This window comes from Danio rerio, chromosome 15 (assembly GCF_049306965.1).
Source record: "Danio rerio strain Tuebingen ecotype United States chromosome 15, GRCz12tu, whole genome shotgun sequence".
In the NCBI taxonomy this organism is placed as follows: Eukaryota; Metazoa; Chordata; class Actinopteri; order Cypriniformes; family Danionidae; genus Danio; species Danio rerio.
The window spans coordinates 39,951,359-39,957,641 of NC_133190.1; the positions used below are offsets into that span (position 1 = coordinate 39,951,359).

General features: G+C 37.6%; 1 long non-coding RNA gene across 1 annotated transcript; it reads left to right on the forward strand.

Annotated features, from left to right (window-relative positions):
- The first annotated feature begins 1,656 nt into the window (after window positions 1-1,656).
- LOC141377900 (uncharacterized) lies at window positions 1,657-3,489 on the forward strand. The gene is made up of 2 exons (XR_012391009.1): window positions 1,657-1,860; window positions 2,453-3,489. It is a non-coding gene; the product is annotated as an uncharacterized lncRNA (long non-coding RNA).
- Window positions 3,490-6,283: the final 2,794 nt, after the last annotated feature.

Below are 6,283 nucleotides of genomic sequence, written 5' to 3' on the forward strand. Positions count from 1 at the left end.
TTTTCTCCCGTCTCTCTCTCTCTCTTATACACACACACATTTTTGTGAATTTTGGGGAGATTACATAGGTTACATATGTTGTTTTTATACTCTACAAACTATACTTTCGATTGCTCTAAACCCAAATCCAATCTCTAAACCCAACCCTTACATGAAATTATGGGTAGTTTTACTTTCTGAAAATAAAAATTAAAATTTAGTGTGATTTAATTTTATACATAATGTCCACATAATTCACCATCTCCTCGTAGGATCTGTGTAATACAGATGTTGTTATACATATACATGGGCACACGCACACAAAAACACATATAAATACACTCTTTTACACTCTCTCTCTCTCTTACACACACATACAGACGCACACACAGGTACAATCACAGTTTCTCTCTTACACACATTATTCACTCTCACTCACACACAAACACACACTCACACTTTGGGAGTTTTGAAGTTTGATTGGTTAATACCACAATAAACAGGAGTTCTGTCTTCTGGAAGCACTCCTGAAACTAAACTAAACAAGCAAACTAAATCCTGTTGCACTAATTCACTTGATTTTGATTTTATTGTAAAAAAAAAAAAAAAAAAAAAAACAGGAAAACATGTATGTTACCGTGTTAAATGAAAATCTGAAATATTTGGCTGATGGCTATGGTTAAGTATTCACATTTTTTTTTTTTAATTTTGATTGTTTTTAATTAAATTGGTCTTACATTTCATATTTTTTGTAGTATATTTATTAATTCTGGTACTTTTACCATAAACCAACATCTCAACCATTTAGTAGAGGCTGATATTTTAGAAATTATGGGATGTGTTGGGAAAAAAATGCATTGATAATACGAATACGAAAGAATACTTCATCGGCATTTGTTAAAGGAAGGATCAGTAAAGATTAACTTACTGATGGACGTCAGGATGGGTTTCTTCCTCCATTTCTCAAGTGTAAGTACGTGCGATTAAAGTTGTTGCCTCGTTGACTCTAGCTTGCAAATGTATTTAGTTGTGATTTGTTACTTGTAACTGCGTGTACTGTATCAGGTTAACTGGCTATATTCTCTTATCGCATGCAAAGTCACGTTAAAAACACGATGCGTGCTGCTTTGTTTACTCCATGGACGAGGGTTATGAAGGTAATTCAGTTGCGAAACTCGAGAGCTTGCAAATGTAAATGTGAGCACTTGTGATAATAATATTTGTATGTGTAGGTTGAAATGTACACTTACAGCTCTGATGTGAACAGCTGAAATCCTCGATTTGCACACACACACAACAATCCACACACTTGTGTTTTAAATTCGAAGTTGCAGATTAATAGTTGTGTATTTGTAAAATGTCATTCACAAATACAAAGTGACAGACACACGTGTGCAAGGCAAATTTGACTGCATCTTCGCTCTACAACCACAGGTCGGCACTCACAACCTCTCAGATTCGTCAGTACAACTACAAATCTCCCGCGCTCTGACTTTTGCTACACATCTCCCGCGATCTCTGCAGCAGAACTCATCTGTGCACTCGCAGATGCAGAGGCGTGAGCAGCGCTGGGCAGGGGAGGGGCGGGGCTGGTGTAAAGCTGTTTGATTGGCTGATGCCTGACCAATGAACAATGCCAGCAGCCAACAGGACTGAGGTGCAAAATAATCATTTCCCACGAATATTTTATTATTTAGGGTTTATTTAAACTCTTTTCTGAAGAGATTCTTGTTAAAAATAATATATTCTGTGGAAATGTACATACCAGTAAAAGAGCAGCAAAGCCAGTTTATTGGCTAGAGCCAGCCAATGAGATGGGGCGTTTCTGTTTGTCAGGACACAGGGCAGCTCACGTTGTTGGAGGCCTCGAGCAATCAGAGGGTAAGTTATGATTTTTAATAATTATCTATATGTTCAATACTGTTAGCTAAGCTAAGGACTGTGCTGGGTGCTTCTCTTGTTTGTTTCTTATATAAGAAAACAGTTATGAGTTATCTAGGAGCTGCTTTCAATCATGTTATATGGTTCTAAAGATACGATTCAACCCACATGAAATAAGAAGTTGTAATAGTATTTATAGTAAATAATAGTACGTTTTTGAACCATACTAACTATAGTAAACTGTATTATACAGTATATATTGCAGTATCTACAACTTTGTTAATGAATGCAACAGCACACTGTAGTATTAACTAGCATGAACTTTAATAAATTGAAGTATACTTGTATGTATGTATGTATGTATATATATATATATATATATATATATATATATATATATATAGCTTAAATTTGAAAAAATTGAAATATAGCTATCTGTTTAAAACTAAACATTCTAATGCCATTTATTATGCAAATATCAAGTTGAAACAAATCTGTTAAGAACACGTATTTATATGTAAAACCTAATACATTTTAAAGCAGTTTCATTTCTTTCTAATTTTTACATCTACATGCATTACATCTGATTTAGGTCCACAACTTGCATCCTTCAACATGATATGTGTGTTCAAAGGAAGAGCAACTAGGTGAGGGAGACAGTGTCCATCGCTCGGCTGAGGGTCCACTTTGAGCATCTCATCTGCAGGGTTAAGCAACATAAGCTGAACAGTCATCATCTCTCTCTATTACAGCGAGCATCAACCAGCTTTACACAATGGCTTGCTTTCTGACCATTAGTTAAGGCTTGAGCAAAGTATTAAAGAGGAGATAACATTTGATGGGTAATGATGAAGTTGGATTTACCACCTCCATCTCATTATGAACAAGGAAAAACCCTGAAATATTTCAATACAAGTAACTAGACATTTGCACTGCACTTATTTGGACTGTAAATTTTATTTGACAAATTACATTTCACTTACAGAACAGGTGTCAAACTCAGTTCCTGGAGGGCTGCAGCTTTGCAAAGTTTAGTTCTAACCCTAATTAAACACACCTGATCAAACTAATTGAGTCCTTCAGGTTTGTTTGAAACTTTCACTTAAGTGTGTTGAAGCAAGGTTGCAACTAAAAACGTGAAGGATTACGGCCCTTCAGGAACTGAGTTTGACACCCCTGCCTTACAGTAAAGTGTAAAAATACTACATTAAACAATTATCAAAATAAAAGTTGTGTTTGTGGGTGAGTGTGTGTTTTGTTCAAATCTGTAGTCATCTTGGCAAGAAAAAAGAGAAAATAAAGTCGGCTTCCTCTTGAATGATCTGAATCATTTTGAAGTGTTTGTAGATGAGCTGGATCATCATGTCATCTTTAGCATAAATAACATCCTATTCAAGCTATGCAGCTTCTCTGAGTTCCTCATCGACTTGAAACATGCTGATCTCTCCTGTCACTCCATCCTTACAGGAAACTGAGAAATAACCTATAGTTAGTAACGTTCATAATTAAAAAAGTGATATAAAGGACACACTGTACACAAACATGTAAATAGATAGATGGATAGATAGATATGATGCAGGTTATAATAACAAAAACCGGTATGATCTGTAAGAAACTGAAACGCCTAGTGTTATTTTTAATTGCTATTAATGTGTGTGTGTGTGTGTGTGTGTGTGTGTGTGTGTGTGTAAATATACTTCAATTTATTAAAGTTCATGCTAGTTAATGTGTAGTTAGTGTGCTGTTGCATTCATTAACAAAGTTGTAGATACTGCAATATATACTGTATAATACAGTTTACTATAGTTAGTATGGTTCAAAAACGTACTATTATTTACTATAAATACTATTACAACTTCTTATTTCATGTGGGTTGAATCGTATCTTTAGAACCATATAACATGATTGAAAGCAGCTCCTAGATAACTCATAACTGTTTTCTTATATAAGAAACAAACAAGAGAAGCACCCAGCACAGTCCTTAGCTTAGCTAACAGTATTGAACATATAGATAATTATTAAAAATCATAACTTACCCTCTGATTGCTCGAGGCCTCCAACAACGTGAGCTGCCCTGTGTCCTGACAAACAGAAACGCCCCATCTCATTGGCTGGCTCTAGCCAATAAACTGGCTTTGCTGCTCTTTTACTGGTATGTACATTTCCACAGAATATATTATTTTTAACAAGAATCTCTTCAGAAAAGAGTTTAAATAAACCCTAAATAATAAAATATTCGTGGGAAATGATTATTTTGCACCTCAGTCCTGTTGGCTGCTGGCATTGTTCATTGGTCAGGCATCAGCCAATCAAACAGCTTTACACCAGCCCCGCCCCTCCCCTGCCCAGCGCTGCTCACGCCTCTGCATCTGCGAGTGCACAGATGAGTTCTGCTGCAGAGATCGCGGGAGATGTGTAGCAAAAGTCAGAGCGCGGGAGATTTGTAGTTGTACTGACGAATCTGAGAGGTTGTGAGTGCCGACCTGTGGTTGTAGAGCGAAGATGCAGTCAAATTTGCCTTGCACACGTGTGTCTGTCACTTTGTATTTGTGAATGACATTTTACAAATACACAACTATTAATCTGCAACTTCGAATTTAAAACACAAGTGTGTGGATTGTTGTGTGTGTGTGCAAATCGAGGATTTCAGCTGTTCACATCAGAGCTGTAAGTGTACATTTCAACCTACACATACAAATATTATTATCACAAGTGCTCACATTTACATTTGCAAGCTCTCGAGTTTCGCAACTGAATTACCTTCATAGAGGGTAGTGTGTGCGTGCGTGTGTGTGTGTGCGTGCGCTGTCGTCCGGAGGTATGTGTGTGTGTTTGTGTGTGTGTGCGCGCGTTGTCGCCCGGAGGTGTGTGTGTGTTTTTGTTTGTGTGTGCGCGGACAAGGGCAATGTGTGTGTGTGTGTGTGTGTGTGTGTGTTTGTGTCTGTGAAAAGAGCAAAGTGAGACAAGCTATGAGATCTCCTCGACAGTTTTTGGAGTTTTTGCACAATAAAATAGTTAGTCGTCTGAATTTTCAAGTCCATCGACTGTATTTACATTGACCCACTAGCAGCTAAAATCCACGCCTACACTATGGAGCGCGTATGAACTGTGATTACTTTTATATTGCTGATTAGCTGTTTGGCATTTCACTCTCTGACTGAAGGCAGTCGACCAATCGCAACAGGCTGTCATCGGTCCAATCAGCGCAGATTAGCTTCGCGCTAAGGAGGGGTTTGGGAACAAATGAATCACTGGACGATTCATATGGGAGTCGCTGGGATAATTAGGTAAAAATAAATGCAGATTATAAGACCATGAAAGTGTTTTTTGACCTTGCATGCATATTAGACTGTTGGAGACCCTTACAACCAAGATATGATCCTATTTCATATATAATATGGGCTCTTTAATACAGCAGTCAGATATACGAACTGTGCTCTTAATTTGACCTGCTCAAAGAAAACACTCTTTCTAAATGTATCAAACAAAACTCAACACAAGCACAGAAGACAGCATGAGCATTTACAGCAAATAAACTCATGTCAATATGATCCCGCCTGCTTTTTGAGTCTTACTCGCCTGCTTTTTGAGTCTTACACGCCTATGATTGGTTATTGTCCTCAACAGAAAGGGCTTTAGAAATATAAGCGCTGTGCACACATGGTGGGAAGAATACGCGATTAACACAGGTAATAGATACAGTGAAGAAAACTTGCACATCAGGTACGCTCATGTCTGGATCCACAGCTTTAACAGCCAAGAAGAGAGGAAAAGTTACCTTACAAAAAGGCCAGCGGGTCAAATGTTCAAAGTGAGAGAGAGAGAGGCAGAGGTGAAGTTTTACAACATTTCTTCCTAATAGTAAAAAAGCGGTTTGTGTGCTGTGCCGCCTAGTCTCGCCCTCGCGCCTCCTCCGCCATAGTATTGCGACATCGCGCACAGAATATAAATGATGTCATCGTGTAATAACTAGTTATGATCTATTACTGAAATGATATCGATAATTTTGACACCCTTAGTAACAAGTAACGATGCAGTACATAAAAAAATCTATCGGAGTAAAAGTATTAAACTTATGGAAAATATGTACTAAAGTAAAAGTGTAAGTGGGACAAAAAAATAATACTCCAGTAAAGAATAGATACTTTTAGTACTTAGGTACAGTAGTGAAGTAGTTCTACTTTGATAACTATACATCCCTGTCTGCGAGAGGGATACCAAGCTTAGCGAAAACAGCTTTAGTAGTCGCTAGGTGTTGAGCAGGTGGGGTATGTGGGGGAGAGATGATGAGGAAATCATTAAGGAGGTGAACTACGTACGGAATTTTGAATTGTTAGCGAGAATCCAGCATATGGCTTCTGAAAGCATGTCGAAAATTTTGGGGCTACTTCTGCAACCGAATGTTAAACGGACTGCGAAGTAA